Source organism: Lutjanus erythropterus, chromosome 12, assembly GCF_056507025.1.
Source record: "Lutjanus erythropterus isolate fLutEry1 chromosome 12, fLutEry1.hap2, whole genome shotgun sequence".
Classification (NCBI taxonomy): domain Eukaryota; kingdom Metazoa; phylum Chordata; class Actinopteri; order Lutjaniformes; family Lutjanidae; genus Lutjanus; species Lutjanus erythropterus.
This window is the reverse complement of record NC_139328.1, coordinates 35876479-35896152: the sequence shown is the minus strand read 5'-3', so window position 1 is coordinate 35896152 and position 19674 is coordinate 35876479. Positions and strand designations below refer to the sequence as shown.

General features: G+C 40.0%; 4 non-coding genes across 4 annotated transcripts; all 4 read left to right on the top strand.

The window, feature by feature from the left end:
* The first annotated feature begins 14205 nt into the window (after nt 1-14205).
* trnai-aau (transfer RNA isoleucine (anticodon AAU)) lies at nt 14206-14279 on the top strand. The gene has a single exon. It is a non-coding gene; the product is annotated as a tRNA-Ile (tRNA).
* Nucleotides 14280-15258: 979 nt separating this feature from the next.
* On the top strand, nt 15259-15332 carry trnai-aau (transfer RNA isoleucine (anticodon AAU)). Its single transcript has one exon. It is a non-coding gene; the product is annotated as a tRNA-Ile (tRNA).
* Nucleotides 15333-15701: 369 nt separating this feature from the next.
* Nucleotides 15702-15774, top strand: trnar-ucg (transfer RNA arginine (anticodon UCG)). The gene has a single exon. It is a non-coding gene; the product is annotated as a tRNA-Arg (tRNA).
* Nucleotides 15775-16418: 644 nt separating this feature from the next.
* Nucleotides 16419-16492, top strand: trnai-aau (transfer RNA isoleucine (anticodon AAU)). The gene has a single exon. It is a non-coding gene; the product is annotated as a tRNA-Ile (tRNA).
* Nucleotides 16493-19674: the final 3182 nt, after the last annotated feature.

Genomic DNA, 19674 nt, shown 5'->3' with positions numbered 1-19674 from the left:
ACACAAGACTCCAATTAGCAGAAGCACTGTCAGATGTAGGCTGTCTTGTAGTGGTCTCTGAGGATGGGTAGCAGTTTCTAAACCACAAACAAGGCCAAACATTGGGGGTGGGCTAAGAAGTACCTGCAAAAAAAGTCTATTTAGTGAAGACAAACAGGAGAGAAGATGATACAGTGCTGTATCAAACCTACAGTGGAACATGGTGGCGGGAATAATCAAGTCTAAGAGTCAAGTCAAGTTTATTTATAAAGCACATTAAAAACAACCAGGGCTGACCAAAGTGCTGTATAATGGAATAAGGAATATAAGGAATATAAGAAATACAGATGGTAAAAACAACAAGAGCAGCAGAAATAACATAAAAAATGCCACCCCAGACACAAGTGGATAGATAAAGAAACAGATAAAATATGAAACACAAATAGACAGAAAATAATAATAATAATAATAATAATAATAATAATAATAATAATAATAATAATAATAATGGTAAAAAATGTATATAAATATATATATATGTATATATATAAAATATCAACAGAGGAGGAACACTTTATTGAAAAGGGTAGGCTGTTCCAGAGCTTAGGGGCAGCCACAGCAAAAGCCCGATCACCTTTCCCCTTCAGTCTAGAACGCGGGACAGCTAGAAGCAGCTGGTCTGAGGATCTGAGCGATCTGGAGTTGGAAAGGGGGCAGAGGAGCTCAGACGAGTAAAGGGTGCCAGACTGTGGAGAGCTCTAAAAACAAATAGGAGAACCTTAAAATCTATCCTGTATTTTACTGGAAGCCAGTGGAGGGATGGTAGAACCAGTGTAATACTGTCATGTTTCTTGATACCAGTCAGCAATCTCGCGGTGGCATTCTGCACCAGTTGTAGGTGAGCCAGAGAAGACTGGTTGATTCCCAAATAGAGGGAGTTACAGTAGTCCAGTCGAGATGAAATTAAGGAATTTCTGACTATCGTGAGGTTATTGAAGGAGAGAAACGGCTTGATTTTGGCGATGTTTCAGAGCTGGAAAAAACAACCCTTCATGACAGAGTTTATTTGTTTGTCAAATTTTAAGGTCAAGTCGAAATTGAAACCAAGATTCCTGGCACCCCCCTGGTGGAGTTTGGGGGACCAAGTAGGACCACTTCTGTCTTACTGTCATTCAACTGAAGTCTATTTTTATCCATCCATTGTTTGACGTCCTGGAGGCAGTCAAGGAGGGACCTAAGTGTGTTGTTATTGTTATTACCAGGTTCTTACGGAAGGTATAGCTGTGTATCATCTGTGTAGCAATGGTATGAGATATTGTATTTTTGAAATATGGAACCCAATGGGAACAAGTAGAGGGCAAATAATATGGGGCCTAAGATGGAACCTTGGGAAACACCGCAGGTGATGGGAGCAGATGAGGAAAACTGTTTTCCAATCTTCACAGAAAAAGACCTGTCTGTCAAGTAGGAGGCAAACCACTGGAGAGCACTACCCCAGATACCAACTTGCTTCTCGAGACGGTCGAGAAGAATAGCATGGTCAACTGTGTCGAAAGCAGAGCAGAGGTCAAGTAAAATAAGTAAGACACATTTACCAGAATCAAGGGATATCAGTAAGTCATTTGAGACTTTGAGTAGAGCTGATTCAGTGTTATGACGTGCCCTGAAACCTGACTGGAATTTGTCCATAATGTTGTTAGTCTCCAGAAAGGATAAGAGCTGAAAATATACAATTTTTTCCATGACTTTTGATAATAAAGGCAGCTTGGAAATGGGCTGGTAGTAATTTAAGACAGTTACATCAAGATTAGGCTTTTTAATAGGATGTACTACGGCATGTTTAAAATAGGAGGGAACAGAACCATTGGCTAGACTACTGTTTAAGATGAGAGAAATCGCAGGGCCAACAGTGTCAAGCACTACATTCAACAGGCTTGTAGGAATAATGTCTAGAGGACAGGTGGTCGACATGAGCTGAAATGGCAGAATGAATGTTATCAATTTTACTCGTGAAAAATTTTAGTAATTCATCACAAGTAACTGTAGTTAGTGCAGGGGAGGCAGTAGCAGCAGAGTTTAGGACTGTATTAATTGTGTCAAAAAGTACTTTGGGAGAGTGGGAGTGTCTGTGTCAGCAAAATATTTTTCCCTAGCTGCTTTAACAGATGTTTTGATAATTGGCAAGAGAGCTCGTGAACATGTCATACGAGACTTGGAGCCTGTCTTTTTTCCATTTTCTTTCAGCTTTCCTGCACAGTTTCCTAAGAGAGTGGGTGACATTGTTGAGCCAGGGTTGGGATTTGTATTTAGGTTTCCTGATATTGAGTGGGGCAACAGGAGTCCAGGATTGCTACACAGGTGGAGTTAAACTGGGTGATTAACTCTTCTGTGTCCATAGAGAGAGAGTTAGCCTCGGACAGGCAGGACAGAAAAGACGCTGTAAAAGCGTTAGAGAATTTGCTAGCTGTTGAAGGGTTTATTGAGCGGGAGTAGGAAGCTTGTAATTGGGGTTTGGGGGTATCATGAAACAAAGAGGCAAATTTGATGCAGGAATGGTCTGAGATCCCCATGTCCTCCACAGCCAAAGAGGGAACGGTCAAACCGAGTGTAAAAACTAAATCCAGTGTGTGGCCACGGTTATGGGTTGGGCCGGAAACAAGCTGCACAAAATTAAGAGTCCATGATACTGAGAAATTCACTTGCTGTGACATTTGATGGGAGGTCAACATGGAGATTAAAATCACCAGAAATTAAAATTGTCATAGTTTACAACAACTCCAGATATGAACTCAGAGAGAAAAGTGGCATCCAGCCTAGAAGGTCAATAAACAACAGTACAGGGGACTGGACTTAAGTTTTAAACATCAGGGCTTCAAAACTAGAGTACTCGTTTGCACCAATGAGAGTGCACTTATGGCAGTTTCTAAAAATGGCTGCTAAACCAGCCCCATGTCCGCTGGATCGAGGACGACTGTGAAAGTCATAGCCGGGGGGACACACTTCCAGTATCTGGCTGTGTTTGCCAGGTTTCAGCCAGGTTTCTGTCAGAAATAAGAAATCTAGTCATTTAGAATGAAAGTCTTATTTGAAAGGGACCTCACATTAATAAGGGCCAGATTGCACATGGTCGCAGGGGAAGAGTAAGCAGTAACACCTTTTCTGACATAAGAGAAGTTATTTTTATTTGCAGCTTTGAATCTGCCATTAGGACGAGGGAACCTGACTGTCACAACAGTTTGGATAGGGAAGGCCACAGGAGGAGGGCTTAAGGACAGGTGAGGCCTGTAGGGGGCGATATCACGTGACTCAGTACTCTGAGTCGGCACCATTGAGGAAGAGGGAGGTACCGGTGTGAGTTGAGAGTGAGTAAACAGTCAGTCACGTGGACAGGAATGCTCACCATGCTGCAAATTAGCCACTAACATGCGGATACCCACCGAGCTAGGGTGGATACCATCTGACTTTAAAAAGGAGTAACGAGCCCAGAACAAATTAAAATTGTCAATGAAGCCAACATTGTGGGCCGGACAGGCGGACTGGAGCCAGGTGTGGAGGCTGAGGATTCTGGTCAACCGTTCTGATCTGCAGCCAAAAGAGGGAATTGGACCACTGATAAAAACAGACTTTCCACAGCTACCTAAAAAGTCCAGAAGTTTGTTAAAATCGATTTTTGTCAGCTCTGACTGTTTACGTGCAGTGTTGTTTGATCCGACGTGAACTATTATTTTTTGGACAGAGGATGACAGGGTGTGCAGCAGACACGGCAGTTTTTCCAGGATGTCAGAGACTGTCACTCCAGGAAAGCAATTGGTTGCAGCGTTGATGAAGCGGACATTCTACTGCATAGCTACTGCAGCCTCCACAGCTGGACAGGGTGCAGTGGCTTCAGGCACCTGAGGACAGGTGGTGTCGATTTGTGCTGGACCGAAGATGATAGTATCCATGAGCTTCTCGGCTTCTTGGATCTTGTAGAGCGTGGATAGTCGTCCTTCCAGTTCAACAACCTTATTGGCCAAGCGGGCGCAGCTGACGCAGCCAGAAGGGGAGGTGAGTGGAGCCATAATTATAGATTAAGGCTGGGGAACAAAAAATAAAAAAGCGAGGCCAGTACAGGGCTAAAAGTGCATAAAAGTCAGACTACAAATTTAGCGAGTAGTGGTACGTGGAAGCCACAGGCACATCATAGGCACTCACAGGCAGGGCCTCCGAACAGGACCCCACAGCGATGACAGGGTTTATGCAGTGGCACGTAGAGGACATCTAACATCAGACAGCAGAAAGTTACCGACACTGGTCCAACAAGTGGACCCGCTGCAGTGATTCGGCTTCAAGTTGCAGATTGTGGCCAGTCTTGATCCAGAGGGTGCTGTCACCACTGGGGTTAGATTAGCTCCTAAGCTAAAAACAAATCAGTTGTGCTAACCTCGGCCGGCTGTCCAAACCCAGAAAGTAAAATGGTAGGCCTGAAAACAACTCAATCAAGAGTCTGATTAGTAAAGGCTCATACCCTCTTAAAGTGCTCGAGTAGAACAACAAGGATCTGCGACGTATGACTTAAAATGTAGCACAAAACTGAGAGAAAAAGTTATAGAAAGAGGACGGAGCTGCAGTCTGACATAGAGCACACCAAGTAGTAGAGTAGAGTAGGACACCTGCACTGAACTGACTCTGATCTGACCAAGGAGAAGAAGCACTCCATTTTTTCAGAGTCATGCTACACCCTCTGATTTGCATGTTTGTGCAGACAATGCTTTGTTAGAGCTACGTGAACCAGTGACAGACTCAGACTGTCTGAGGGGCAGGGGCCAAAAAATTAAAAAGGGCATCAGCTGCATGCAGCGGGGTAACAGCACAATGAATATTGTGATGCATTTATGCTGAAACAGTTCTCAATTCTAGTTTACATTTTAAGAAAGAGGGTCCTTTACTATTGTTTCTCCACTGGAGGGACACGCCAGAGGGCACTTTCACCACATTTTTATCTACCATAGGGGCATCCAATAGGGAACTTTTGTGTAAACACCCCCCTCCCTCACCTCCTGACTGTCATTAAATTTCCTCCATAGTTATCTGACCTCGACCCCACTGGACAATTATGGGGCCACTTGAAGACTAAGACAGAAAAGCATTCTTTGCCCGTCACAAGAAGCTTTTTGGAACATTGTCAAGTCATGCAGGGACAACATGAGTCACGTCACGTCACGAGTCCACGTCAGCTCAAGTGCACTTTACTTGTCGCTCTTACATGCATTATCTCTTATGAGGTGAAATATCAAACCATTTTTTTTTTCTTGGCTCTGTTTCACTTTCATTCTGTAAGGGCCGCCTTGATTATTGCTAATTGATCTTCACATGCATTCACAGAGTTGTAGCCTCTTTTAACTCATTGATTTGGTTTTCCCACCAACAAACACCACTTTCATCAAGTTTCTTTCTACAGTCGGAGTGAAAATACTCTGTAAACTCATTGTACTCTACCTGTCCAGCACCAAGCAATAAGTTCAATATTAATAATTTGACATTTAGCTGCAAAAGAACCAAATATTTGTTCTCAAGACTTGGTGGAGACCAAAAACAGAGCTAGAAGGAGACTGAACACTGAACTTTCATTCATCAAGTGGACAAAAACACAACTTCAACTAAATGAATGATGCTCTGTGTCTGCAGGATGACCGTTGATATACTCAGTTACATGAAAATTAGAAGAAGAATATTAGTGCTGTCAGAATTTTCTTTAAACAGATTTTAAACATTAAAAAATGAACACAATTAACACAAGTGCATTTTGTTTACCTCCTGTGACGGTGGACCTATGGCCTGTGACAACATGTGCCAACCAAATTGAACCATCCTGGCTAAAGATGGATAAGGACAAGGAGGCAGAAAGTTTCCCATTCAAAAGCTGCCTGAGGGATCTTTCGAGAAAACAAAAGTAATCTGCAGTTTTTCAATTTAATTGCCGCAGAAGTAATTTGTTAATTCATCACCTCAGAGCAAAACACCCCACCAAAAGATCTCCACCGGGGCCTCGCCAATCTAGATTCGAAGAGTGCGGTAGTTGTGGGCGAATAACAAAACCTGTAGGTGAGAAGGTAATTACTGCTTTGTCTAATTGGATAACTAAAAACTCAGTAAGCCTGGTAAACAGTGGAAGACTTCTGACTCAGAGAAATCATTTGGACTGCATCAAAAAGGTAAAGAATGAAATGAGGAGAGTTTTAGCAGCCTTGATGGTTTTAAAATTCAAAGGGTACATATAGACCTGGGTTCTGTTATCATTTCTGTTACTGCAATATGCCTTTAAAACTGACAGTCAAGCTTAATGACCTTGATGGTTTCACTGAAAATGTGCAGTTTACTGGAGAGAATCTGTGTTCAAAGTAAAAAGAAATACGCTATTAAAGAACAGTATTTGAATTTAAATATATTTCCTTTGTGTTGTTTGCATTCATTCTGTGGTAATATCCATTATTACAAATGTCAGTCTGCAATACTCTGTGCAATAATTACTCAGTAGTGCAATATATTGGCATACTGGCATTTTAACTACATTTATTTATTTGTACTGTGCATTTCAGCCAACGTGTACTCTTATTATTATACTCCACACTTATTATATTCTCCGTCTGGACCAGTACTACACTCTCTATGTGTACACTGTTATTGAATATATAGCATGCATATTTCTATTGTACTTTTTTGTGTTCATGCTGAGAACAAAAACAAGTGTTCATATACAGATATATTTTTTCAAAATAATAAAACTTTTAAAACAATTCATATTATATCATGCTTGTACACAAAAGTAGTGTGCAGACAATACGCAAATATTCTTATCCATGTAATTATTACTTGTTTTTATTGTTGTATAATGTACATATTTTTTCTTATTCTTATTTTTACAGCCTCACTACTTTTATTTCTATTTTCTTATCATTTCTATATGCTTATGTATTCTTCTATTGTTGAATGTTGAATCAATTTCCCCTGGGGATCAATAAAGCATTTCCATTTCTGATTCAGATTCGGTCTTAGGAAGAAAAAAAGCAATTAATCAAGATTAATCACTCTACATTGCACAATTATTAGTTCATTTAAAAAATGTTTTGTTTTGTTTTTTGTTTTGTTTTTTAAAAATTAAATGATGTTGTTTCTGGACTCTTCTATTCTCAGTCTGATCATTCAGACCCACACATAATATATTAGCCTGGGCCAGGTATGTAGCAGACCTCAGGCTCTTTGAAATGAAAGCACAGTTTTCAAACAAATACAGTAATGAATGGATTTATGTAAATGTACATTATGTTCAGCAAACATATCAGAATATTTGGGGAATTAACTTACAATAATGAATTCTGGTGTTTAAGAGAACATATAAGTCCCCGAGCATGAAGTTAAAACAGAAAAACAAATTACTGATTCAAGTCCGCCAGGTTTGGACTTGAGAGACAACTAATGGTATCTGCTTTTAGATTCCCCAGCGGAGGACACACTGTTCTCTGCTGTACATGTGAGTGTGTGTCAGAGAGGGACGGCCTCTGAGGCTTGTGGCTTCCCCTCTTCCTGCACTTCTCTGAATTCTTCATACCTCCTTACACTCCCTGTGCTGCTGCTAAATTATAGATGCGAGCTGCTGCACTGACTGTTCCAGTTCTCTGTACGGCTGTGCATCAACACACCCATTATCCATTCACTCCTATGGAGCCTGCGAGTCCTGACAGCAGGGGATGTGTCCTGATGTAAAGCCGTCCACTATGTGCAACATCTAACTTTGCGAGCACAAAATGAGACGTGTTGTTGGGGAGCTTGTTGCCTCATTATGCACAGAGTCTGAACCATCCCTCTAATGTTAGCCCACATCTGCTGTCTGTCAATAGTTTCTCACAGTGCTAAATGAAGCAGAGCCTGTGTAGAAGCACCTTAAAGGTCAGTCCACCTCATTAGGCTCCAACAGGCCCCGGGTGGAGCTCCTTTATGCTCACCTATATGTAGTCAGACTGTAAAGATCCTGCTCCTCAGCTCTCAGGCCTGTGGTGAGAGTTCATCTGAGACATTTATTTAAGATACCTTTTTAAAAAAAAAAAAAAAAAAAAAAAAAAAAAAAAAAAAGGGACAATTAACCCCAAAATCAAAATTATATCATTTTTCTCTTAGCTGTAGTGCTATTTATCCAACTAGTTTGTTTTAGTGTGAGATGGTGAGTTTTCAGCCTGTTCTTATTTCAAACTAAAATACCAATGTTTTGTCACTGGCAGTGACTCAGACAGGCTGGTGTAAACCTGTTTGGAGCTGAAAGAAATGCACCGTGCTTTTCAAGTGACTTGAATGTAAAACTATCTGCAGTTGTATGAGATGTAATATAAAGAACAAGAAAATCCGCATCTGGAAGAGGTGGACAGGACAGGAGACTGTTTTGTGTCCCATATAAAAAAAAATGGCTTCAGTAACATAATGGAACATATGATATTGCAATACAACACAACACAGCGCAACGCAGAGCAACGTATTGTAACATATCGTATCGCAGCACAACATATTGCAATATATCGCAATGCAACATATCACAACGCATCGCACGAGCTGTAAACGCTGGATGAACATTTCTTGTCCTCGAAATTCTTCACAATAAGAGTCCCCAGTTGTTTTATTATTTAAAAGTTTTTATTATGAAGCAGCAAAATCAGGCATTCATCATCAGTAAGTTAAAGGTATGGTTCACCCAAAAATGAGAATTCAGTCATTATCTATTCACCTTCATGCCGACTGGGGGTCAGGTTTATTTTCAAACGTAAAAAAAAAAAAAACAACTGGAAAATGTTTGCACACTGTCACAACACACATACACAATTCAGACAGTGTGCACGTGGACATGGCTCCAAGCTAAGGAGCTACAGTGAAGATTCAGGCTAAAAAACATGGTGGAAATAACATTTTTTTTTTAGTCAACTTGGCATGTTGGAGCTTTAGAAGACTTGGATTGCACCAGACGAGCAGTATGGAGTTATTTTATGTTTTTATTCTGTTTTGTCACCTTTGAAAACTGGTCACCATTCACTTCCATTATTTGGGAGATTGTGCAACACTGCAGTCCTGTGAAACTCCAGCAGTGTTTTGTGGACTAAAAAACTAAACTTGACCTTCAATCAACATGAGGGTGACTGAATTTTTATTTTTGGGTGAACTCCTATCAGCTGAAAAGGAAACATGAAATTGTCAAATAAAGCAGATATCTGAATGCACAAACAGCAACAAAGAAACTAAAGTTCAAAACACAGAGATTCAGTTAGAAGCTACTAAAGTACTTAGAGATGAACACCTTTCTTTTTGGTATCCTGCACACACATGAGCTGAGTCTTGGCTTTTCAGCACACATAAGGGAAAAAATGGAGAGACAAATTCATCTACCATCCATGGGGGAAAAGGTCAGTGCCTTATTTTTAATGCATTTAGCTGCTTTTAAAAAACCTGCATATGGTTTGGTGTAGTTATGGTAAGGGACAGACAGGCATCTGTGGACAGTTTGAATAGTTTGTAAATAGTTTTGACAGTTGACATTTTAAATCTAAGAATTTTATTATAGGATGGGTTGTTCCCATCTTATATCTTTTATGTCATTTTTGTCTTGCAAAGGCTTTACACCACTTGTGTCTTTTTAGCTTATTCATGCTGTTTTCATTTTGTTGCGTCTTTTACATCATTTTCATCTTGTTATGTCATTCTTGTCTTATCTTCTGTCATTTTCATCTTGTTACAGCTGTCATGTGTGATATGGATTGATGATACACCGAGGACTCATATTTTCAGTGGGTTGTTGTCCCATTTGTTTAGGCTGAAATTGATTGAGAAGGCAGTGTGCAATAATACAAAATAAAAATAATCAATCATTTCCTTCATTTGCAAATTAAACTAAAGTAACAAGACTGTTTAGAAAATGTAAGGAGTAGAAAGTACAGATATTTGTGTTAAAACATAGGGAGTAAAAGTAAAATTATGTCAGTAAAATAAATACTCAACTAAAGTACACATACTTGAAAACTCTACTATAGCAATGAAGTATTTGTACTTAGTTACTTCCCACCTCTGATGAACAGGAAACAGTCTGTCACACAGTACAATGATGTTTTTATTCTGAGAATCCTCCCAGGAACATCAGACATTATAAATACATCAGACATCACCATAAAGGAAAAAACAAACAGAAAACAGGAGACATAAATAATAAAAGTGCAAGAAAAAAACATGTCCAGAAGTCTGCAGAGGTAGGCTGTCAGTGATTGGTGTGCAGGTCCATGTGTATATGTTGCCCGTGTGTATGTGTGTATTAGCATGGTGGGGTGAATAATTGTACCTCTCAGGATCAGAGGGCAGTATGCGGTGTTGGGGGGGGCAGTGGGTGAGTGTCATTCATGAGCCTGATGGCCTGTGGGTAAAAACAGCTTTTCAGTCTTGTTGCCTTTTCTTTCACACTCCTGCAGCGTCTTCCTGATGGCAGGAGTGTGAAGGGGTTATGTTGGGGGTGACTGGTGTTGATGATGATGTTGCGGGCCCTCCTGATGACCCTCTGCTAGATGTTCTCTTGGTGAGGCCGTTCCACTGATGGTTTGGGTCGCTCTCACCACCCGCTGCAGAGCCCTGCGGGGCCTTTGACTGACAAACCAGGCTGTGATGTCGCTGCTGAGGATGCTCCTGACTGTGCATCTGCAGAGGCTGCTGAGGATTTTGCTTGGCACTGCAAATTTCCTAAGACATCTCAAGAAATATAGACACTGTTGGGATTTCCTCATTAGGTGTGTAGGGTGCAGTTCAGTAGAAAAAATAAAATAGTTCTTACATGAATTTTGGCATTTCAAGCACCACAAGCTGAACGCCATCAAGCTCCATTATAGTGAACTGAGAGCAGACATCTCTATGGCCAGTATTGCAGCTTGCACCAAAACTTGTTTATTGGATTTTGGGGTGAACTGTCCCTCTATACACTCTGAAAAAAGAGAATTACTGGACCAACTTAAAAGCAATTAACTTCAACTGGTAACACACAAATGAATTAAAGGTTTTGCAGATTAAGTTAACCAGTTCTATGAACACAGTAGCTTGAAGTCAGATCTACTTAAACGTCTGACTACTTTCAAATCATTAATGCAACTCAAGTCAACTTAAAAGTTTACAATTTTTCAACTCGATTATTTGCTTCACCAAAAAGTAAAAGTAAACAAACTGCTCCTAAACAACCTAATAGTGTGGTTTCAGGAGGAGTAGTTTTTATAATAACCTTAGTAGTGTGTACAATATAGTAATTGCTAACATTAGCCTGACCTAACTAGCTAGTTTGCTTCAGTGAGTTCACAAAAACTTAAACACCATTTACCAAATTCAGGTGGACCATATATCTAACATAACACATTGTTTGGTCAACAAAATTTTGTCTTGCATTAGACTCACCAAGAGAAAATGTTGACTCAACTGCAGGGGGAAAAATCTGCAAAAGATAAGGACATCTTGACATCAGACACACAATACTAAGAGAAAGCTGACTGATGTGCTTTTACTTAAATAAGAGGAGCAGGTTAAGGGAACAGGGTGTGATTTCAAGTTATGATCCACAAAAGCAGACTGCCATCAATAAAGCAGAAAGCTAAATGGGACTCAATTAGAACATTACATTACTTAAACCTAATTTAATGTGTTTTGGCTCTGGGAGAACTTTTTGGTTATCTGAGATGGGTAGAGTGTGGTGTAAACCTGGAGAGTAACCTGACTAAACATCCAATATAGATCTGTTGAGTTTTTGTTTTGTCTCTGATTATGCTGGAACACATTTTGTTAAAGAGAAAAAAAAGAAACCTAGTTGGCCAGCTGCTCAGAGAGTGGTGCTAATAATGCCAAGGTCATGGGTTCAGTCCCCAATCCCCATACACATACTTTAGGGGATGGATACTGAGGCTCAAGCTCCATATTGTTTACAGTTTGAAAATGACACTGTACGAGTAATTTCTGTCAGTCTCTCTCTAACAGAGAGGCAGTAATATACCGTCAAAGCGAATGTAGCACACCCTGAAGAAGAGGTGTTTGACTCTCACTCGTGCTTGTCATTGAGTATGGACATTCACAAGTTTTCAAACAGCCACCGGTGCCACCATCCACACACAGCTGTGCATCAGCAGCAGCTGGAGCTGCCAGCGAACCACAAATAGATGATATTTCAGGTGAAACTGCAGGTGTAACACTTAATATAACACATAATCAGAGCCAGTTGGCTCTATACGCACACCACGCAAGTTGCGTAAGGCCCCCCATGTAAACTTGTTTCCTCCTCTCCAAGTTTGATATCATTCATTCACAGTAATGTTAAGTTGATGCACCTCCCTCTGTCTGTCTGATGTTAGCTGTGCTGCAGTCTGTCTGTTTCAGTCTGTCATCCAGCCTGCTCTGTGACTTTGTTCCTGTCAGACGTGAGAATGCAATAAAACTATTTATCACATCTGATGAGCACCAACATGCAGCAGTGTTTATAATCTGTAGCTCAGAAAAGATAACACGTGTGAACATGCGTTCATATGCTCATGCACACTTTCTCACAGCAGTCTCTGTGGAGACCAGAGTGTCTCTCTGTCTGTCTGTACAGACAATATATGGACATGATGTGACTCATCGGAGGAACATAAGTACTAACATCACACTGTAAAAATACTTCACAACAAGTAATAAATGTAATCACAAAACTTTACTGATGAAAAAGTCTGTAAATATTATCAGATAAATATACTTTAAGTAAAAGTATTCATGTTGCAGTAAAATGTTCCTGTCAGTGTTATTATGTCTGATGTTTTTGGATTAATATGATTGTGTTAATGTTACTGCTGTTTGCTGCTGTAGATGGTTAAGGTTGAGCTCATTTTCACTTTATAGGCCACTGTTGGCTGGTTTAATCTACAGCAATGCCTCATGGTCTATAAAACAATTAAATGTCTGTGGCATCACTGTCCTGTGAGAACCGTGTATCTCTAAAGTCAGGAAACAGCCTTTTTTCAGCTTTTTTAAAAAGTTCAGCATTTGCCTCTGTAGATGCATAAAGTTGGATAAAATTAAACTCAAGTAAAGAACAAAATAAGTACAGAACTTGATGTAAATGTACTTAATTATTGTCTACCAGTGATTGATGGATTTACAGTGAATGATGATTGATTAAATATTGAATTTAAAATCAATTAACTGACTAATTACCAGTCAGCAGATCCACAGCTCAGTGTCAGGTTTTAGTATTTTCTGCATTTTATATTGTCTAAAAGTTCTAAAAGATCTTAAGATTCTACACAAAATATTCTAGTCCTAAATATTGTTCTTTTTTGTACTTGTACATTCTCTTCCCTTTAGATCTACTTATTCTTTGACAAAGTAGTAGTGGGATTACTGGGCTGTGACTGTGTGAAAGTTAAGAGACAGAGAGGAGAGAAATGTGTGATGAGGAGTCAGGAGGAGAGGAGGACAGAAATGGAAGTGAAGAAAGAGAAAGATAAAGGAGGAGTGAAAGAGCAAGTGAAGATAAGAATGAAGGAGGAAAAACAAGAAAACTTGTGGAGAAAGAAGGTGAAGAGAAAGAAGGGCAAGAGATGAAAATGTGTTGAGAAGAAAGGAGTGAAGAACAGAGCTTTGAAGGAGAGCAGAGGTGCAGCCAGGAGCACATGTAAAACATTGATCTGAACAGTTGACTCTAACCAGGCACTGACTGAATCTTGAGTGAGTTAAGACATTTGTTTGCATCATTAATATGCGTGAATTTATGTGTTCTTAAGACATTTTTCTGTGTGCTGAAGCAAGAAAACTGTTATTTTGCTGCACATGGAGGAAAAAGAAAATTTGGGGCGCAGTGTCTGGGCTTAGCCCCAGATCTCCTCAACTCCTAGATCCACCCCTGGCCGGCAGTAGAAACTTTAAAAATCAAGTTTTTTTTCCTGTGTCTTGCTGCTGCTCACATGAAAAGTGAATGTCCAATGATGCCAAATGTGGAGGTCCTCATACCTGACCCAACATCCACAAATAGACCCATTCATTTTGTTTTATCCTGATTTAACAATGTTTTGGTTGAGTTAGAAGGGTAGAGCGTGGAGCCAATCTGGAAGAAGCTCAGACCTAACTAAACATCCAATATGGATCTATTGTTGCTGTTTTAATCCTGGAACAAATGTAAAAAAAAAAAGAAAAAAAAGAAAAAGAAAAACTTTCACAACAGGCTGATTAGCTCAGATGGTTAGAGCGTGGTGCTAATAACGCTAAGGTCATGGGTTCAACCCCCATACTGGCCACTGGGAGAAATTTAAGTAGTCAAGGAGCAACAATTTGGGCAATTTCCCGTCCAAATGATGTCAACCTTGGAGGTGATCACACCTGACTAAAAATCTAAACTGAACACCTTTTTTGTTTCATGAGATAGTGAGTGATGTCGACCTGGAAGGTCAGCCAGTTAGAAAAATAAAAGAACTCAAGGTCTCTCCAGCATCTTGCTGTTGCTTCCATGAACAGATTCCCTTTGTGGCTGCAGCCTCACTTGAGCAAACATGGAGCATGCATGATTACCACCAACTTGTATGCAATGGAAGAAATGGTTTAACTTTGAAAACTATCTTTCCTGTATCATCGCTTACTTAACAAAGGAGCTTCTGCTTGCCACAGCCAAATATGAAGAATGTGGTCATCAGTTCTACTAACTCTCATATGCAAAGTGACCGTCCAATGATGCTAAATATGGAAGTAATCCCACCTGACTCAACATCTAAAACAAACACATTTTTGTTTTTTTCTGTCCTGGTTTAACTCTGGAACAACTTATGGGTTATCTCAGAAGGGTAGAGCGTGGAGTCAATCTGGAAGTAGCTTAGACTTGAATAAACATTAGCCAGCCAGTTAGAGAAAATTTAAGGAGCCAAGGTGTCTCTACTGTCGTGCTGTTGCTCACATGAACAACAATTTGGGTTATTTCTCACAAGTGATAGAAAATCCAGTAAATTAAAAGTCGACTCAACTGACCCTTCGCTATTTGGGTGATTTCTTGTTCCTATGATGCCAAATTCAGAGGTGATCATAACTGATTGATAAAAGGAGAGACATTGATCTTTGTTCTGTCTTGGTTTCTTTCTTCAACAACTTTTTGGTTTCATGAGATAGTGAATGGTGTCAACGTAGAAAGAGATCAGACCTGACTAAAGATCCAATATGGATCTACTGAGTTTTTGTTCTATGATTAATTCTGGAACAAATTTTGTAAGGAAAAGCCATGACCCCAGAGGCCGGTTAGCTCAGATGGTCAGAGCGTGGTGCTAATAACGCCAAGGTCATGGGTTCAACCCCCATACTGGCCAGTTAGGGAAATTTAGTCAATCAAGGTGTCTCTAGTGTCTTGCTGTTGCTCGCATGAAAGATGATTTTCTTTCCAGATGGTGCTGAGAACAGACATGATCACACGTGATAGAAAATCCTTTAAATTAAAAGTCAACTCAACTAACCCTTCACTATTTGGGTGATTTCTTGTTCCTATGATGCCAAATTCAGAGGTGATCATAACTGACTGATAAAAGGAGAGACATTGGTCTTTGTTCTGTCTTGGTTTCTTTCTTCAACAACTTTTTGGTTTCATGAGATAGTGAGGTGGTGTCAACCTAGAAAATCACATCAGACTAAACTTTTTTAAAATCAGTAAAATAAAAACATTAAATATTTAGCTGTCCTGTGACCACGTGGCCTAATGGACAAGGCGTCTGACTTCGGATCAGAAGATTGAGGGTTCGAGTCCCTTCGTGGTTGATGTATTTGGTATGACTTTAGGAAACATGGTTGATGCATGACTGCCTCAACTGTATGCAAAAGAAAAGTTTTTAACTTTTCTTTGTGGGTTTTACTTAGAAAGGGTATTTTGCTCGCAGGGCCAAAATCTTACAGTATTAACAGGTCCAGTAAAATATAACAGGATTATTCTTTTTCTTAAAATGTGGTCTATCTTCCCAAGAGAGCAGAGTTGAATGAACTGCAAAGATTCAAAGACTGTAGTACAATTTAAAACAGAATGTAATTGGAAAGAGAGTTTACCAACTGAGCATGGATACTATGTCCATAGTGAACCCCTTTAACACAACACATGCAGTCCATCCCTGAAATGTTTGGAACATTTCTTGCACAGGGTCATGTGTGAATGGGAGTAGGGATCAATATCCAAGGAAAACGTTTACAGCCAAGGTTCCACCTCAAGACCTAGAAACTTTTCAGGGAGAATGTCTGTATGGCTGAGTTGTGAATGAAAGCAGTAACAGTGCAGGAACAAACATGTAGCAGGGTTACATCGTCTGACAAAGAGATCAGACCTGACTAAAGATCCAATATGGATCTACTGAGTTTTTGTTCTATGATTAATTCTGGAACAAATTTTGTAAGGAAAAACCAAGTCCATCACAGGCCAGTTAGCTCAGATGGTCAGAGCGTGGTGCTAATAACGCCAAGGTCATGGGTTCAACCCCCATACTGGCCACTTAGAGAAATTTAGGCAATCAAGGTGTCTCTAGTGTCTTGCTGTTGCTCGCATGAATGACGATTTCCTGTCCAAATGCTGAGAACAGACATGATCCGATGTAATCGAAAATCCTGTAAATTAAAAGTTGACTCAACTAACTCTTAGCTAAGCCCTCCCTCTGAATAGCAACTGTCCAATCATAGCTTAGCAATCGTAACTAGAGCTGACAAGCTTTCCATTTCCATAGATGTTGACACGGTGTGCAGGAGGGTCTGAGAAGAATGATACTCAGCCTTTTATGAGTCTGGACGGTGACGTCTTTTCTGTAGTCTCTCAAAAACATGAAACTCAAGAGCACACGTGGAGAATGGATTAAACTCTGTCTTCATCTACTCTAACATGAGCTGCAAATGTTAGCATGTCCAGTTAACTAACACTAGCTTACTAGCTGCAGTAACTGTACCTCCAGACAAACTTGTTAGATACCACTGCATCTGCATTTGTTCTGTGGGGGTTTGAAAATGAATAAAAACATAAAATAAAAACAATATTTCCTGATTTAGCTGCTTCATAATGCCAGCTTTCAGATAACATATAACAGGTGTTTGTGTGTCGTTTTACAGTTCAGTTCAAGCTAAGTTTGTCTTCAGTTAAAAGACAGACCTTCAAATGGGTAGCCCTGTTGTAATGGAGATGCAAATCCCTGCTCTGCTGGGCTGACGGGCCAAGTCAAATCGAGTCAGACCAGGTCCGCATGTGTATGGAGTATGGAGGGGTACAACACCACCCCAGCCCGTGGTGGTAGCCACATTAGCTGTGCAGCATACAAACAGCTACTTCAACAAGCCAACCTACAAAATAAACAACATAAAACAAAAAAAAACGTACAGCTTTCAAGACCAGCAGTATCAATCAATCTATGACCTTGAACCACTGCTGGCCCTTTTGAAGCATTGATTTATTCATTTAAAAACCACTGAAGTGTAAAATAAGAAGGACCCAGCCTCATGAAAACAAATGTAAAAACATGAATAAAGAAGTTGTTGCAGTTGCTTGTCATGCCCTGCAGCTGGCTTGTCAACAGCGCAGTTTTTCAAATGTGCAGATATTGCGACAGCCTTACCAGGCACCACCCCTTCCCTAATCCACACAAAGTATTTCCAACATGTGAGATCACGTCTGACACGTACAGTCTCCTAATGTGTGCTACATGTGTGAAAGAGCATCTCCAGACAGTGTCCTGAGAATCAGACCAGGACAATGTCCAGAGTTCAAAGGAGAAAATCTGTTAAAACACACACACAACACTCCTTCTCTCTTACAATACTAGTGCATCACTGAAAGAAGAAATGTGCACAGGCTCTATCTTGTTTTCAAGGAACTAGAGAGGAAATTGTGGCCTTGAAATCCATATATTTCATCACAACACAGAGGGAAATAACCAGTTCTGAAAGGCAGCATAAAACAAAACCATTAACCGCAATGCATTCCATTTGAGTTCTCCATTAAAGTAATCGATTATTTAATTTAACACCATGGAAGGATGCTCCATCTGACAGGTTATTGCGCTAACAACAAATGAATTTAATTTCCATCTAATGTTTTTCATTTCCTGTCCTTTCTTCTTTTGATTAACAACTAACACTTTGTTTTATCTGACCTGATTCCTCCTCCAGAGGCTCATTCATGGAAACCCTTCGCTCAGCGATGTTCAGCAGTGGAAGTAGGACTCAGCGAAAACACTGCTTTGTCCTTGTTTTTATAAATGCAGTGAATGCAAAGTGTGCATTATAGTAAGCAGAGTCAATCTATTTGCAAATTTATGAGGTTAAGGTTAACTTGAAATCCTTAGGCTGAACTGAGATCGGACAGATTGATCAGTGTTGCAGACACAATCAGTGGCTTTTTGTATTGAATCTCTCCTTACAGGTGACTCTCGGGGGGCTGTCACTTTGCAGAAGTGTTTAGAGGCTTTCAGAGTAGTAAATGTCAGAATAAAACACGTGTGTACTTCAGTCTCCATGGTTATACTTTACTCATCATCATCCTTTAATGGTACCAGACACCATTATTGTCTGTGTTAGCTAGTGTCTCTGAAATGGACAACGAAGACCATAGAAAAAGGAAAAGAAAGCCAAACTGGACAGATGATGAGAAAGAATATGGAAACCACAGGGATATAATCCAGCCATGGTTTGGGGTTCCTGTTTTATTTTGAAGATCTTGCTTTCCCTCATGCTTCTTTTACTTTATTTCCTGTCTTTTCCCCACCTGCTTTAATCACTGATTAGTTTCACCTGTCCTAGATTAGTCTCTCTGTGTATTTAGTCTGCATGTTTCCTCCATTTCTTTGCCAGGTCATCCTCAGCTTTTGCATCAAGTGACCGGTTGAGTGGTTTCCCTGGTGGTGCCTTGTGGTTTTGGACTTTCATCTGGATTTTTTGGGAATTTGAGCCACTCATCTGATCATAACCTGTGCCTGCCTGACCCTGGTAAAAGCTTGTTTCCCATCACTGACTGACACTGTTGATGTGAAAATAGAAGAATGAACTCTCAGCCTTGTTTGGAAGAAGTGGATAAAAACTAAGTTTGCTCAGGTTTGCCCCCCACTGCACCCGTGGGTCACTGGAAACTCCTTACCGTCATGATGAATAGGGAGCTAATGTGATCAGTTTTTCTAGTTTCAAATTCTAGCTGCAGAATTCTGAACTATTTGAAAGTTTTTAGTAAGCGGCAGGATGACAAAATGTTGCTGAACAGATTTTCATTGTACCTTGAGCACAATGACAATAAAGATATATTCTATTCTATTCATTTAGAATTATTAATTTTTCCTGAAAATTACACATATTCTATCCTGGGAACAGAAGCACACTATCCTGATATATAAGGTTTCCAAACCTGAGTACTGTAGTGTATTATCTGGTGGTATTAATAATTGTTGAGGCAGAAGAATGTCATTTTACCATTCATCAACATTATAATGAATATAATATAAACTGCACACGCTGCATGCAGCTTGACCTTCACTATAGCAATGAGGGTGAAAGACCAGGTTTAATGCCTGTTATCTTTCACTGTCTGACTGAACAGCCTTGTGGAAATGATATTCTACAATTCTTCACATTATAAACAAATGAAATTCATTAAAATGGCAGAGTCATTCTATTAAGCTGAGACAGATGCCATATTCTGTTTGC